The sequence below is a fragment of the Octodon degus genome, unplaced genomic scaffold (assembly GCF_000260255.1).
Source record: "Octodon degus isolate 3935 unplaced genomic scaffold, OctDeg1.0 scaffold00034, whole genome shotgun sequence".
Lineage (NCBI taxonomy): Eukaryota > Metazoa > Chordata > Mammalia > Rodentia > Octodontidae > Octodon > Octodon degus.
This window is the reverse complement of record NW_004524610.1, coordinates 874,289-891,610: the sequence shown is the minus strand read 5'-3', so window position 1 is coordinate 891,610 and position 17,322 is coordinate 874,289. Positions and strand designations below refer to the sequence as shown.

Here is a 17,322-nt window from a genome sequence, read left to right as displayed (position 1 = left end):
CCTTTTGGGGCTGGTGAGATAGCTCAGTGCTCTAAAGCACCTACTTAGAACAAGTTTAGCAAAGCACAGGGACCACGGTTCAATCCCCAGCACCACATGCCAGCCAGCCCCGCCCCCTGGTGGGCTGAGCTGGCCACACACACACATATAAATAAATAAAATAAAATAAAAAAATAAAATTACCCCAGGCAGAGAGCCTTATCAATTACGACTTGGAAATGAGCACATATAAATGTTTTCGTATATTAACTGCTACGTAAGGATTGAATTCATGGTTTTTCCTGTTAATGTATAAAATGTTACAGTTCATCATTTCCTTACATACAAATATAGCTTCATCATAAACCACAAAACTCACCCAACATGCGGGCTTCTTATAATTATCTTCTGAGGAAAATACTGCTCTAGAGTGAGTGGCCAGTTATTCCAAATCATAGGCAATTGACAAAGAATTTAGTACAATTTTCAGCTGCCTTTGTTTAGCTTATTACTTTCTTTTTTTATAGTAGTTTTTTAAAATTAATTTTATTGAGAAACAGCAATGAGACAATTTCAAAACCGATTAGTAGGACAGTTTCAATAATTAATACTTTGCAAATTGTTGTCTTCATAGTGGTTATTCATATACATGATGCAGACATGATATCTCGTCCAAACACTATTAGTACAAATCTTTCTTCTCATTGAATTAAGAAAAAATAGCTGTATTTCTATCCTATTTTGTATGTATAGATACGAAATGATCCTTCATTTGTATCCCCTTTTTTATTTAGTTTTGTCAGAGATGGGTTTTCCATTGCCATTTAAATATTGTAGGTGCATGAATTCAGCAAAAACAATCCAATATAGTCCAGCAGTCCATAATAGTAGTGGGTTATCTGTAGGACTGGCAATGTCAGAAGTTGACTTGAGCCTTTTGCAGCTCAGCATATCAATATGGCTTTACTTTTTATACCTCGATTTTATACTTTTCTGCTGGATGGTTAAGACCAAGATAAAGCAAGACCTATATAACAAGAAATGTAACTTTTGTATCTGATAAGGCCAGCCAAATCCCCTTAGAATTTATCAGAAACTCTGTACAGCAGTTTGTAGATCCTTTGTGTCAGCCATGTGGATGAGTCATGGCCATTGCTTGACCAATTTGCTCTCTGTGAAAGCCTAAGAGAATGCTTTCTCTCCATGTGACTCTCCTAGGCGCACTCTACATCATTGATCATTTTCCTCTGTGGCCCCATAATCTTCTTGATCAGAAAATTTGGAGCACAACTGAGTTACATGATGTTACAGTACAGGTTCTCCTATGTCCTGAGTCTTCACTGACCTTGAAAGGCGAGGGCCAAAATGTCGGCTGTCCTTGCAGCCCTTTTTTTCCTCTAATTTTTGGTCTGCAAACTTGAGTTAACAACTATCTTTCTGTATGTCACCAAATAACATTTTGTTTTGTTTCATTTTGTCTTTGCCAGCAGGAAGCTGGCACCACCCCTCAGGGCTGGCTTGAGCAGGGCTTCTGTGCAGCGAGCAGGGCACTTCCGACAAGGACCCTGGGGGTGGGGCTGGGCTTCCGAGTGGTGCGTGTCGCTGTCACTGCCTTGACACATTCTCCCTCAGCATTCCCCCTCCAAAGTCTTGGTGGTGGTAAACGCATGCAGGAGATGCGATGTTTCTCCGGTGCCTTTGCGAGGCCTCAGCTGGCGCAGGCTTCAGCGTCGGTGCCCCGCGCACTCGCACTGTGTGGTGCGTTCACAGAGGCACCATCAGTGCTGGGTGAGACTGAGTTCTGGGCCAGAGGACCAGCCGCGGTCTCCCCACTTCAGAAGGGCTAAAAAAGACAGTTGTGGCCGCCGCTGTCCGTCCTGATGGAGGGCAGGCTGGAGGGGGCAGAGGGCGAAGGTGGGTCGGGTCTTGATCCCTCCTGCCAAGTCAGAGGAAATCATGCAGAACCCGCCCACTAGAACTCAAAGAACTCTGAGCTAAAGCTCCCAGAAAAGTGGAGAAAGCTCGGGAGAATGGAAAACTGCCTGGGATCAAAGCAGCCCAGGGAGCCTGCTTATCCTGTATGTCCCGCAGGTCCCAGGGTTGGAATTTACTCTTGTACCTAGCTAACTCTGTGAACATTCATAGACTGTAAGGAGATTCTTTTAATAGTTAATAATGATAGCTGATTACGCATACACAGAGCCAAAACTATCGTGAATGCTTTTTAGTCCAGTCAGTAGCTATTTATTGAATGGTTATTAAGTCAAACTATATGATACTGGCTTTTTAAGGCCTACGTGTTTGGACATTTTTTTTTAAAATTTTATTTATTTATTTATTCAGTGTGTGTGTGTGTGTGTGTGTGTGTGTGTGTGTGTGGCCAGCTCAGCCCACCAGGGGGCGGGGCTGGCTGGCATGTGGTGCTGGGGGATTGAACCGTGGTCCCTGTGCTTTGCCAAGCTTGTTCCAAGTAGGTGCTTTAGACCACTGAGCCATCTCTCCAGCCCTATTTGGACATTTTTGTGGCTTCCCCTACTGTTGAGGGAACCAGCAGTGAAACCTCTTTTCCTCCTTGGGATTTTCAGTCTACTGTGGATCACAGATTTTCAACAGCTGCCCAGGAGAAGTCTGTGGGTACAGAGCCACAAGGGTTCAGCTGCAGGGCAAGGGGACTTGCCAGGAGCCATGGGCCACAGTCTGAAGAGGGCAGCCCTGGTCTTGAGTCAACATGCAGCTAGAAAAGCTGGGGTGCAGCCCAGGAGCACAGGCTCACATACCCTGTGCAAAGCTCTGGGTTGGATTTCCAGGCAGGAAAAAATTAGTGATATCAGACCTAGTTCTAAGCGAAGTAGGAAGGCCTCAGCATTGCTGGGGCTACAGTGCATTGGTTTGGGTTGGATTCTACTGACATTTCTAAGTGCTGCAGTAAGGTAATAAGAATGTGCCCAGAGTCTGAGCAGGTGTCCCAACCCAGATCTTGGGTGAGCAGAAAGCTGCAACCTGTTTGTCTGGGTAGAATGTCCTCTCCCTGTGATAGCAGCTCATGTCCTGGGGAGCATGAAGTGGTTGTCATAGCTGAGTCACTTGCGAGTCACTCACAGGCTGTCTTGTTTCTCTGGGAAATTCTGACTGTGGAGGGACATAGAAAAAGAAGAGATTGAAGATGGGTAAGAGGGCTCTTTGCAAGGGTATCTGGAAGTAATTTGCATCAAGCCAGCAGCTGCAGTAACTACGGTTTCAACTTCAACTCCACGATGTTTCCCTTGGCCAAAAACGCATTAGGTTGTTTTCCAGTGCGAAGCATTCAACAAATGGTAACAAGTCAGAGCCACCAGAAACGTACACCTGATTTTCATGACAAATATGGTAATGCTGTATTAGTTGGTGGAGTCACATTCTGTATTGCTACATGAACCTATACAGCAACACAAATTGGAATAGAATGGAACCTCTCCCCTGTTGGCAGAGTCACCCCCAAAGAATGGAGAGATCAGTAATCACGCCAGCTGATATGATAAAGCTAAATTATTTCTAAATGAAATCATAATTGATGCCAAGTAAAAGTGCTGTGTATCCATTAAAATATAGCCTACTGAAGAAATAAAGTACAATTGAAACCAAAAAAAAAAAAAAAAAGATGGGTAAGAGGAGGGGAAGAAATGCATAGTTATGATGTAACTTGAAACAAGTGCCTTGGGTGGGTCCACGGTTGGTAAAGATACTAAAGGACAGCTGAGATTTGGAGAGGCTGTTTCGGTAAGCATTCATGGCAGATATAAAAAGAGCTACAAGAGCTGGCTAGATAGCTCGGTGGACTAAGCGCTTGCTTAGGCAAGTGCAGGGACTGGAGTTCGATGCCTGACACCACGTGCCATGCCGGCCCCGCCCCTGGGCACACTTAGCTGGCCACTGAGATGGGTGTGGTGGGGCAAGCCTACAATCCCAGCACTGGGGAGGCTGAAAACAGGAGGATCACTATGAGTCTGAGCTGCATAGTGAGACCCTGCATCAAATACACTGAGGAAGAAAAAAAAAAAGGAAGCTACAGAAGCACGCAAGTTGTGTGATTCACTTTGTGGATGCTGTTGGCAACTACGTGTGGCTGCAAGAACGACGGTGGCTGGCGGAGGCTGTTTATTTCTTCGGCCAAGTCTTATTGGAAAGTAAGGGTCCTATGCTCCTGCAGGTGAGTTAGGTCCATCCTCATGTGTTTGTGAAAGTGCTACTAGACAAAACAGACTTCTTATTTTGATATTTAGACATCAAAAAGTTTCCCATGTGGTTTCCACAGTGATCCCTAGTGGACGTTGGACAACTGTTACATGCAGAGTGCTATTCACATTTACATTTGTCTTGCTTTTTTTTTTTTTTTTTATCTTTTTGAGGCATGGTCTTGCTATGCAGTTGAGGCTGCCCTTGAGTTCACTTTGTAGCCCAGACTTGTCTCGAACTCACAAGGATCCTCCTGCCTCAGCCTCCCAAGTCCTGGGATTATAGGCATGTGCCGACATACCCAGCTCTTCTTGTTTTTATTATATATTATCCATTTAGAAATTCCTAAGAATCAGAATAAGACACTGAAAATGTCTTAATTCACATAAGTATCACTTCATTTAAAGAAAGATGGAAGTAAATAGGACTAGTGTTAACTTTTCATTGAGTTTTACATCGAAATACATCAGTGAGGGGCTGGGAGGAGCTCAGTGGCTCAAGTGCCTGCATGGCAAACACAAGGGCCAGAGTTCTTGTGCCTGGATCTGCAAACACACACACACACACACACACACACACACCCAAAAACGACAACAACCCCCCCAAAAATATATGAGTGAAATGCTAAATTTGCAAGGAGTCAAGATCGGAGATGTAAGGAAACACAAAGGCCGAGAGATGGACCGGGGCCCCGCCGAGCTCGTCACTTTCCCCTGCGGCCAGGGCTCTCCATGGTGACGACTCAGGGCTGCTGGGCTGTGGTCCTGTGGGCTTGGCGTCTTCATGGTCAGGACACAAGGCTGAAGTCCAGGCTTTTGCTGTGATGTGATTTAGTTGGGTTGGGTTGTCAGAGTTCTGCAGACCAGGAATGAACAGGCTGATTGTTTAAGCCAGTTGACCTAATAGCACGTATTTAGGTAAATATGAAGCCAAATGTAAAGTTCATAGAGACCAGACCCAGTTCCTAGCCAAAGCTTACATGTTGCCCGAGTGCCAATTTGCCATCAATCTCATAATTCAATGGGCATGTGGCAGATGGTCTCATATATCTTAAAAATGCTCATCAGAACTTAAATATTTGCTTAAGCATTGTTACTGTTATAATTAATAACAATAGGCTTATGACCTTGCCATTATCTCCGAGAGCTTTATTCAAATCCAAAATTAAGCTATGATTAGTTTATAGCAATGGTTAGAATGCAATTTCATGTAGTCCAAGGACTATTTTTCTCCTATAATTGATTATGGTTGTGTTTGCCTTTTTTTTTTTTTTTTTTTTTTTTTAAACTAGGCATTTGCAATGTGAACCTTTTTTTTTTTTACAGAAGCAGGGATTGAACTCAGGCCCTTGTGCTTGCCAGGCAAGTGCTTATTCTACTGAGCCATCTCCCTGGCCCCTTATTTGCCTTTTTATTGTTTCTTGTTCAATGAGAAAACTATTCTAAACTTTGAATTGATCATTATATGTAAAACATGTACTTGCTGAAAGAAGTGGGGATTGCCCTAGTGATATATTCCAGATCCTAAAGATGAGAGGGATATTGATAACCCACAAAATTCCCCAGTTAACGTCAGTTTAATATTAGGGTTACAGATAAAGTTCAGACTTCAGTCACATAGTTTGAATTTCATTCCCAATTCTGCTACCCCCTAACTGTTTGAAACAGAAACTTTTAAAATATACCAAGCCTCATTTTTCTAAGCTGTAGATTGGATCTACTAAAAGTACATTGGCTCCTATGAGAACAACAGCCAGGTATGGTGGCACACGCCTATAATCTCAGCACTCTGGATGGTTGAGGCAGGAAGATTAAAAGTTCAAGACCCACCTGGACAATTTAGCAAAATGGTAATATCTTGAAATGAAATGAAATGAAATGGAATAAAATAAAATAAAATAAAATAAAATAAAATAAAATAAAATAAAATGTGCTAGGGATGTAGCACCCTTGCTTCAGTCTCTCCAGTAGAATGGTAATATCCTGGGGAGTTGTACATAGACAGGACTTCCTACCTGTAAGGTTTAATAATGTGTATGTGTCTTAAGACAGCTACAACAGCTGTTTGTCATCCCAAATGCAGGGTAGAATCCATCAGAACTATTTTGAGTTATATGTATATTTCAAAGCAAGGGAATTAAACTTTTATATATTATATAAAAATTCCGATAGCATCTCTTCAAAATTTTATTGCAGATTCTGCTTAGTATATTTTATATAATTTTTTCTTTTAAAGAGAATAAAAATGTAAAAAACATTACAAATGATACAGAATTTCAAAACAAGATGATAGGAAATGAACAATGGTAGTTACATTGCATATTGTTAGATTGAAAGTATTGTTTAGATAATCAGATATAGGCATGCAAAATTGATTAAAAATTAAGCATGAATTGTTCCTTTCAGTAAACCAATAGAAATTAGTAGTGCAATTATCTTAGCTATTATACAATAAAACAATTGGGAGATATATATATGTATATAATATATGTATATGTATACATATATTATGTATATATACATATATATGTATAGGTATACATATATGTATATATGTATACATATATGTATACATATATTATATGTATATGTATACATATATGTATATATATAATATCCTTTTCTCCTTTTCCTCATCCCAGTTCTTTCATTTTGAACAGTTTCTTTTCCTTTCACAATACCTATTATATCTTTTGGATTTTATTTATTCTTTCAGTTTGTTACACTAGGGAGATAATCTGATGTTTATACATGTGGATCTGACTTATTTCACTTACCAGTGTGGTCTCTAGTTGCATCTACTTACCTATAAAGCCTTTTGTTTATCTTTCTTTACAGCTGAGCGATACTCCATTGTATAAAATTACCATGTCCTTTTTTACCCTCCTTGGTTGGTGGACATTTGGGTTGTTTCCAAGATTTAGCTGTGACAAATTGCATTGCTATAAATATGGGTGTACATATATTTCTGTGGTATGATGTTTTCAGTTCTTCTGGAAAAATACCCAGAAGAATAGCTGGCTTGAATGGGACCTCTAATCCTATTTTTGTGAGGAATTCCCACATTGATTTCCATAGTGGTTGTACCAGTCTACACTCCTACCAACAGTGGATAAGGGTTCTCTTTTCCTAAAGCACCTCCAGAATTTGTTATTGGTTGAGTTCTTGATGAAAGCTATTCTTTCTGGGGTATTTTAGTGTTGTATTAATTTGCATTTCTCAAATAACCACTTATGTTAAATATTTTTTCATGTACATATTTGATGTTTCTACTTCTTCATCTGAGAAGTGTCTATTCATTTCAGATGCCCAGTTTTGGACTGGGTCTTAAAATTTCAGAAAGTATTTTTTAATTCATTATATGTTCTAGGTAGATGTCCTTGTGTGAGGGACAGTTGGCTAAGATTTTTTCCCAATTCATGTGTTTTCTTGGTACTGTGCTGGTCATTTCTTTTGATGTGGAAAAACTTCAATAAGCTAAGATTCTAGTAGTTGACTCTTTGAAGTATTTCCTGTACAGTTTGGTTTTTGTTAGTGAACTCTGCCTTCCCATATGTTTTCAAGATTACTATCTACTTTCTCTTCCAGTAGACTTAGTGTTTTTGTTCTAATATTCAGATCTTTGATCCATTTTGGCTTTAGTTTAGCATATGGTAATAGTCATGGGTCATAGTTTTAACCCTTAGCATATAGAAAGCCAGTTTTTCCAGCACCATTTATGAAAGAAGCTATCTTTCTTCCAGTGAACATGTTTGGCCCCTCTCAAAGATAAGTTGGTTGAGTGTGTTTGTAGTTGGCTCTTCTAGGTCTCTTCTGGTTTCAGATGAATTTTAGGAATGTTTTCTCTAGATCTGTGAGGTAAACTAAGAGTATTTTGATGAGGATTGCATTGAAACTGTGTAATTTTGGAGTATGACCTTTTTCACAATGTTGATCATCTTATCCATGAGCAAGAAATATCTTTTTTATTTTCTGATACCCTCTTTGATCTCTTTTTTCAGAGTACTGTAACCTTCACTGTATAGATCTTTTACTTCCTTTGTTAGCTTGATTCCTAAGTATTTAATTTTCTTGGATGCTATTGTGAAGGATGTGGTTTCCCTAATTTCTCTCTCAGTGGGTTTGTTGTTATAGTAATACTATGGATTTTTGAGTGTTGACTTTATATTGTTATGCTTCATAATTTGGTTATTAAATCTAGAATTCTTTTGGTGGAATTTTTAGGGTCTTGTATGCATAGTATTATGTCATTTGTGAATAATACTGATTTCACTTCTTCCTTTCTTATCCTTGTTCCTTTTATTTCTCTTGTCTAGTTGCTCTGTTTAATGTTGCAAGAATTATATTGAATTGAAGCGGTAATGGTGCATTCTTATCTTGTTCCAGATTTTAAAGTGACAACGTTCAGTTTTTGTTCATTTAGTATGATATTGGTTGCTGGTTTGTCATCAATGGCTTCTATCAAAGTGAGGTAAAGACCATCTATACAGATTTCCATAGTGTTTTTTTATCATGAATGAGTGTTGGACTTTATCAAAAGCTTTTTCTGCATCTACTGAGGTGACCGTAAGATTTTTATATTTGGCTCTGTTGACATAGTGTATTGCGCTTATTGACTTGTGCATTTTCCAACCATCTCTGCACTTCTGGGATGAGTCTCACTTGGTCATGATGCATAAGCTTCTTGATGATTTGCTGCATTCTGTGTGCTAGTATATTATTGAGGAGTTTTGCATCTATGTTCACTAGGGATATTGGAGAGAACTGTAGTTCTCTCTCTCTTATTTATTTTATTATTTTTTTATTTGGTCTTTCTCTAGATTTGCTGTCAGGGTAAAACTTGCCTTCAGGAATAAGGGAGAGGGGCTGGTGAGATGGCTCAGTGGTCTAGAACAAGCTAAGCTAAGCAAAGCACAGGAACCGAGGTTCAATCCCCCAGCACCACATGCCAGCCAGCCCCCGCCCCCTGGTGGACTGAGCTGGCCACACACTAAATAAATAAATAAATGAAGGAATAAGGGAGAATTGCTGTCCTGTCAATTTAATTAAAGAGCTTTGATTAAAGAGAAGTATGGCATTAAATCTTCTCTAAATTTTTTGTAGAATTTAGCTGGAATCTACCAGGAAATTTCCAATTTCATTGCACTATGGTCAGATAATATGCATGGGATAATTTTAATTATTTTGTGTTTACTTAAACCTGCTCTCCACAGAGCTTTTTATGGTCTATTTTACAGAATGTCTTGTGTGTAGCCAAGAAGAATGTGTATTCTGATGTTATTAGATGGAACACTCTGTAAATGTCCACTAAGTCCATTTGTTCACGTTTGGTTCAATTTTGTTATTTCTTTGCTGACTTTTTTAATCTAGTTGATTTATTTCTTTGTGACAATGGGGTGTTAAAGTTTCCCATTATGACTGTGTTATTACTTATTTGATTTTCATATCTATTAAAAGTTTTCTTATATAGTTGGGGGCTCCCATATTTGGTGCATGTATATTTATGATTATTGTTTCTTCCTCTTGTAGTTTTCCCCTAACAAGTATGAAGTGACCTTTATCTGTTTTGATCATTCTTCATTTGAAGTTTTCATTTTCTGCAAACAGAATATCTACTACTCCTGCTTTTTCTCTGAGTTCCTGTCACATGGATTATTATTTTCCATCCTTTGATTTGCAGCTTATGGATTTCCTTTTGAGTTAAATGTGTCTCTTATATATAGCATATTGTTGGATTTTCTTTTTCTTTTTTCTTTTTCTTTCTTTCTTTTTTTTTTTTTTTTTGCGGAACCGGGGATTGAACTCAGATCCTTGACGTTTGCCAGTCAAGCGCTTATCCTACTGAGCCATCTCCTCAGCCCTCGGATTTTTTTTTCTGCTAGTCTGTTTCTTTTGATTGGTGAATTGAGATAATTTACATTAATGGTTATAACTGATATGTATTGGCTTATCTTTGTCATTTATTTCCCTGCTGTTGGTTCCCTACTTTTCTCCTCTGTTTGACTGCTTGCCCTGCATGGTGCTTCCTTTCTATTGTTTGTGGAATTATATTCATTTTTTTTTTTTTTTTTTGGAACCAGGGATTAAACTCAGGCCCTTGCACTTGCCAGGCAAGCGCTTATTCTACTGAGCTATCTCCCTGGCCCCTCTCCATTAATTTTGAAGGATAGTTTTGCTGGGTACATCAATCTGGGTTGGAACTTGTTTTCTTTCAGGACGAAATATTTCACTCCAATCTCTTCTTGATTAGATAGTTTGTGTTCAGAAATCTACCATGATTACGATGGGCTTTCCTTTATAAGTGATCTGTATCTTTTCTCTAATAGCTTTTAATATTGTGTTCTTGTGCTGAACTTCTTTCATTATGGTTGTCATTTATTTTTTTACCTGAGAGATTATTTTTGATCTGGTTTCTCCTATAGGCTGATGGAGTTGTTTCTTTACTTCAGATACTATGATTTCAGAAAGTTCAGGTGTGTAACTTCAACTTCTTCCATGTTGATGTTCCCTGGACTTGTTCTGTGTGGGCTGGAGGTATAAGATTGCATTTTGCTCCTTTGTTCTGTCATTTTCTTTCTTTCTTTCTTTCTTTCTTTCTTTCTTTCTTTCTTTCTTTCTTTTTTTCTTTCTTTCTTTCTTGTATTTAGTATAGAGTCTACAGGGTCTACAGGGTCTCACTATGTAGATTGGACTCGTAGTGATTCTCCTGTTTTCAGCCTCCCAAGTGCTGGCATTACAGGTGTGCACCACCATGCCCAGTCTCAATGCACCCCAGGGGTGAGGCCAATATGGCATGCCAGGGGATCCTGGCTGATGAGCGCTGCCTAAGCAGGCACTTTAGTCCACTGAGCTATCTGGTCGGCTCTTGTTTCAACATTTTCTATTTTCTTTCTTTCTCTCTCTCTCTCTCTCTCCCTCCCTCCCTCCCTTCTTTCCTTCCTTCCTTCCTTCCTTCCTTCCTTCCTTCCTTCCTTCCTTCCTTTCTCTTCTGTGGTGATTCTTGTGGGCTTTGGTAGTAGGTAGCTATGTCATTAACATTAAGGCCTCTCTAGGAATAGTCTGCACTTCATGGATACCTTCTCTGTGTAGTAGAGTCTTGGCTTGTGTCTGTCCCAGACCCCACCTTCCCAGTTAATTGAGCGTGAGGTATTGTTTTCTGTTTGGCCTGGCCCCGGTCTTTTGGTGTAGGCTGTGTGAGGTTATTACCCCAGAGCTTCCCACTATTGTTCCACAAGGGAGAATGACTGATTACAACAGAGTGACATCCGAGTTACAGTAGTACAATTAGTAACAAGCATAATATAGAAACTAACCAACTGTCGTAACTGTTGATTTTGTACTTTAGACCATAGAAGCAAAGTCTATAGTTATATAACAGAACCAATCATAAATTATGAGTTTGTATGCAAAGTGTTTCCCCTTGTTAGACTGGGTTTACCTGGTTCCTCCAGACAAGATGGTTGCCATGTCCCTGGTGCTTCGTGTGCTGCCTGCCTGACCTGCAGTGTAGGAGGATGGGCCAGGCTGGCACCAGGTGTCCCTCCCGATCAAGGCTCCCTGGGTGGCAGAGGCGTGGTGGGCAGGCTTCTTCACTCCTGTGTGGCTCACCCAGGTTCCTAAGGCTCACTGCAGGTCCTGCAATGGTGGGGGGCGGTGGCAGGTAGAGTCTCTCCCCTCCTGAGCAGCTCACTCAAGTTCCCAAGATTCTCTCTGCTTTTTAGATAAAATCCCTGACAGAACTCCCAACTTCACCTCCTCCAGAGGGGAAGGGGTGCACAAGCCTGCTTCCTTGGCAGCAGTACAGCTCTCTGTCAGCGCTGCTCACTGTACCCCATCCAGTTAATGTTCTATTGCCTGTGGGTTGATCTAACCTGCTTATCAAAGGACAAGCTGAAATAATGAAATGTTGCATTGTTCTGTGGTTGAAGGGTTTTGCAACCATTTTTGCACTGCAAAACTGTTTTGCATTGAAGGATACAATTGGAAACTTTGATATGTCCCAGTTTTTTCAAATGCAGATTAACTGATTAAACAAAGAAATGTGGGTATTACTTAAGTCTGAAGTCATAGTTTCCTAATTCTTCACTTCCTTCTATGAGTTAAAGAGTAGCAATATCATAAAAATAGCCATAAGAGAGCTGGCCTGATAGCTCAGAGGACTAAAGAGCCTGCTTAGGCAGAGCGCAGTGGCCAGGGTTCAATCCCTGGCATGTAGTGCTTGCCTTGCCCCTGGGGCATGCTGAGATGGCAACTGAGACTGGGCGTGGCGATGCACACTGTAATCGCAGCGCTTGGGAGGCTGAAAACAGGAGGATCACTACGAGTCTGATCTACATAGTGAGCCCCTGCAGATCCTCTATCTCCTGTACTAAATGCATAAAAGAAATAGCAGTAAGAATTTCTAAAGTAGAACACTTTGCTCTAACCCTGATCTTCACTTCTGAATTGTTAAAGAGCTCTCATTGAAAGCATATGAAAAACACCGAGAGATCTTTTCATTGAGTATAAATAGCTAAATACAACAACATTAAATTTTTCTTTAAGCAGTAGCAAAGGTGAGGGCTTTGGCATTAGACACCTGTTGTGGGGGAGGGAGGGGAACAAAGTGCACTGAAGCACTTAGTACCGTGTCTATCACCTGTTGAACTCTATGTACATAGTGACATTTGGGTTAGAGCCATTTCCTGGCTCATGAAGGAAATCAACTGCAATCAACTTTTACGCAGAGAAATAATCTGAAAGATCCCTATTCATCTCATCCCCAGATAACTTTGATATACACTAGGAGATACTTTAGCCTGAAGTCACAATTCAAAGTTGGTTTTTGTACTTGGACTAGCCATAAATTATAAACAACCATAAATAATGTAATTAGTACAGTCTTAGTTTTTCTTTTTATTGGGTTCTTAATTCTGTAGTGGGTCAGTGTTGGGATTCCCTCTATGTTACACCCTGGAAATGGTGATAACCAATTGCATAATTCTCAGTGTGCGCGATTGGAAAGGCCCAACAGGAAGTAGCTACTCTGGGCTTGGCTCTCATGGGTCTAAGTCTCTGGCCCCTGGCAGCGCCTGTCTGTCATCGCTGGGCACCATTGTCTTCCCTCTTTGCTGCTGGGCTCTCCTTGGGAAGCTGCTTTCTTCCTTCGCCCGCAGAGTCAGTCCTCTCCGTGAGGGTGGAAGCAGCAGCAGTCCTGGCCCATGAGGTCGGCGCGGCGCTGGGTCTGTGGCATGCCAGGTGCTGCAGTTGGCTGCTGGGGAATCCCTCGGCCTCCGTGCTGAGGGGCTGTCCTGGCTGTGTAAGAGTAGCCTTGAGGCTGGGGCACCCTTGAGGCAGTGAAAACCTACTACAGCCTCTGGCTCCTCTATCTCTGGAGAAAGGAGATGGAAAAAGGATCGGAAACTAACTTTGCTTTTGAAAACTTCTTATATTCCTAAAATGGTTTGCACTGCAGGAGTAGCTTTAGGTAAAATACTTCAGTAGTCAGTATCTAATCTTAATTTTAGAAATATCTTCCACTAAGACACAATGACTTTTAGACATGACTACTTTAGGAATGTATTAATGAGATTTCCAGCCACTGAGACAAATTATCCAACACCCACAATTTAAAGGAGAAGAGATTTAGTTTGACTCACAGCTCCCTGGGTTCTCTCCATGGTAGGCTGACTCCAAGGCAGAATTGGCGGGGTGGGAATCCTGGAGGAGGAAAGCTGCCCCGTTTCGTGGCCTGGAAGCGGGGAGAGAGAGAAGAGATGGGGAGAAATACACCCTTCCAGATCATGCCCCCCCAGTGACACACCTGCCCAGCCCAACCTCCTGTCTCAGTTACTTTTCTCTCATTGCTGGGAAAAATACCACGCACCCAGAGGTTTATTCAGCTCACAGTTAGTGGAAGTTTCAGTCCATAATCAGCTGGTTTTGAGGCAGAGTGGCACGTGGCAGAGGGCAGCCATGCGTGGCAGGGGAAGACAGCAAGGAGTGAGAAGGAGAGCGGCAGCTCAGAAGCACAGGCAAGCCCCCCTTACGGTGTAATGCTGCTTTGCCATCCCAGGTCAGGGATAGCACTCACACCCATAATCTGAGCATTGGATCAAAAATTAATCATAAACTCTAGAAGCCGTCCATGACTGCATGAGGCTGTGGGGGGACTACTAGAGACAAACCATAACACCTCCTAACAACAGGTCAGCTGTGAACTCATCATTGGATTAGTCCATCAATAAGTATAGCACACCCATAATCCACTCAGCTTCCCATCACATGAGGGGGGATATAACATTCTCACCCTGCCAGCCAAAAGGCTCATATTGATTTCATTATCAAAATGTATTTAGTTCATGTCTTAGAATCACCAAAGTCTGAATGATTCTGGAATTGCTGAAAGATCCATGTCCAAAGTGTCCTCTGAAATCCTTGGTTGCGAGCACATATGAAAATAGAAACAAATGTTAAATATTTCCAATAAACAATGAGATGCTGTGGAATCCTTTAGCCTCCATGCTGCGCGGCTAACTGTGTAAGAGCAACTGTTGGGGAAACCCTTGAGGCAGCTTCTGGTTCCAATTTTTTGGGATTTCCCAACCGTTTGGCTTCACTCTCACAGCTTTACACATTGCTCTCTCTGGGTGGGCGGGTGGGCGGGCATGCGGACTGGCTGGCTGGCTTTCTTTCTTTCTAATGTATTTAGTACAGGGTTTACAGGGTCTCACTATGCAGTTTAGACTCATAGTTATCCTCCTGTTTTCAGCCTCCCAAGCACTGAGATTACAGGCATGTGCCATCATGCCCAGTCTCAGTTGCTGTCGAAGCGTGCCCCAGGGGTGGGGCTGGCACAACAAGCGGGTGATTGAACCCTAGTCCTTGCGCTTGCCTAAGCAGGTGCTTGAATCCACTCAGCTATCTGGCTGGCCCTCTCTGGGATTTCTTGATTAACCTTCCAGGCCTTCTTTTTGAAATCTGAGTGAAACCTCCATGATTCCAACTCTTCCATTTCCAATACCTGTAAAGCTATTAGCTGGTTCTGACATCTGCTAGCAGCTAACCTGTAGCTAGACCTCTGTGATCACAGCTGAAAGTTTTCAAATCATTCAACTCTTCTTTCTCTTGAATTTTACTGTCAATGTGATTAAAACCAATAATCAATTCTCATAGCACAGTCTCAACATTAGGCTGCCATAAAATTTTCTCTGCCATACCTGCTAAGGCAAGTGCATGGACCAGGGTTTGATCCTGGGCACCACAGGCCACTTGGGCCCCGCCCTTGGGCACGCTGAGCCTGTCACTGAGAATGGGCATGGGCATGCACACCTGTAATCCCAGAGCTGGGAAGGCTGAAATCAGGAGAATCACTATGAGTTTGAGCTGCATAGTGAGACCTTGTACCAAATACACTTAAATTTTTTTTGGTCTGCCAGATTAATTATTCTTTCATCTTTAAATTCAGCCTCACACATAGTTCTCGAACATGGGAAAATGCAGAGTTTCTTCACCAGAATAAAATTTTGCATGGCCCTTTGTCCGGTTGCCAGTGTAATTTTCCTTCCTAAATGAAACCTCATGAGTACTGAAACCTCCTAAGCCTAGCCTTTATTGTCTGCATTCCTACTGCCATTCTAGCCTTCTGAGCTCTAAACACAGTCTCCCATCAATCTCTGCTTTCAGCATTTTGAGGATTTTCTAGCCAGCATCTCCAAACATTTCCAAACTCCTTCCACAAACGAATTCCAAATGCTCCTGAATCACCACGATCAGGTATAGTTACAGCAACCCCACTCCTTGTACCAAAATTTGTAGCAGTCAGGTTTCCTGTTGCTGAGGCAAAGTAGCCGAGGTTTATCCTGGCTCACAGTTTCAGAGGGTTCAGGCCATATTTGACTGGCTCCAGGGGAGAACAATATGATGGAAAGGCTTGGTGGAAGAATACTGTGCATGTCATCATAGCCAGAAAGAGAGATGAGAGAGAGAGAGAGAGAGAGAGAGAGAGAGAGAGAGAGACAGAAGGAAGAAGAAGGAGGAGGAGAAGGAGGAGGAGAAGAAAGAGGAGGAAAAGAAGAAAGAGAAGGAGAAGGATGAAGAAAAGAAGGACAACAAGAAGAAAGAGATGAGAAGAAAAGAGAAGAACAGAAAAAAAGGAGAGAACAAGGAAAATAATGCACCATTCAGGTCATGCTGTCAGTGACTCTCCTCTTTTTTTTATTTTTTAAATAATTTTATTGAGAAACAAATATCAATGAGACAGTTTCACAACTGATTACTGGCACATTTTCAATAATTAATATTGCATTTTTTTGTGGTACTGGGAATTGAACTCAGGACCTTGTGCTTGCCAGGCAGGCACTTAAGTCACTGAGCTATCTCCGCAGCCAGCATATTGTTGTCTTAGTGGTTATTCATTGTACAAGATGCAGACCTGATGTCCTGTCTCAAACAGTATTATAACAAACCTCTCTAGTCATTGAATTAAGAGAATGGAGCTGTATATCTATCCTAATTATTTTGGGTATACAGATACAAAAGGGTTGTTCATTTCTGTCCCACTTTTTTGGTTAGTAGTGTCAGAGATGGGCATTCCACTGTCATTTAAATGTTGTAGGTGCATAAACTCAGCAGAATTTCCCAATAGAGTCCAGTAGTCCACAATAGTAGTGGGTTTTCCATAAGACTGGCCATGTCCAGAGTTGGTGACTTGAGCTTTTTACAAAGAGAAGAAGCAAAATGCAATCTCAGGCCTCGGGCGCACCCAGAACAAGTGCAGAGGACACCAACTCAGCCGAAATGTATGAATTAATAGAGTCTGAAGTAGAGAAACAACAGCAGAAAAGGTACAGAGGAGCTCAGAGCAAAATCTCTGAAAAATAATGTTAAGTATTTCTATCGGGTTGTCTTATCAGTAATATTATACAGAGGGACTTTTAAATTTTCTTTTATTATCCTGATACAATCAATAATGTACTTTTACTTCTCATGCAGTATACATTTTCCATTTTATATAAATATATACTTTTATGTAAAAAGTACATCATCCAAAGCAGAATTTGATTGAGAAATATAATTACTAAATAACATTCCCTTTTGTTTTACTATTAGAACACATTAAAATCCATGAAGCAAGCTACTAGAAATTGATAAA

General features: G+C 41.1%; 1 pseudogene; it reads left to right on the top strand.

The window, feature by feature from the left end:
* The first annotated feature begins 3,203 nt into the window (after positions 1 to 3,203).
* On the top strand, positions 3,204 to 3,575 carry LOC105742067 (annotated as a pseudogene).
* The last annotated feature ends 13,747 nt before the right edge of the window (positions 3,576 to 17,322 follow it).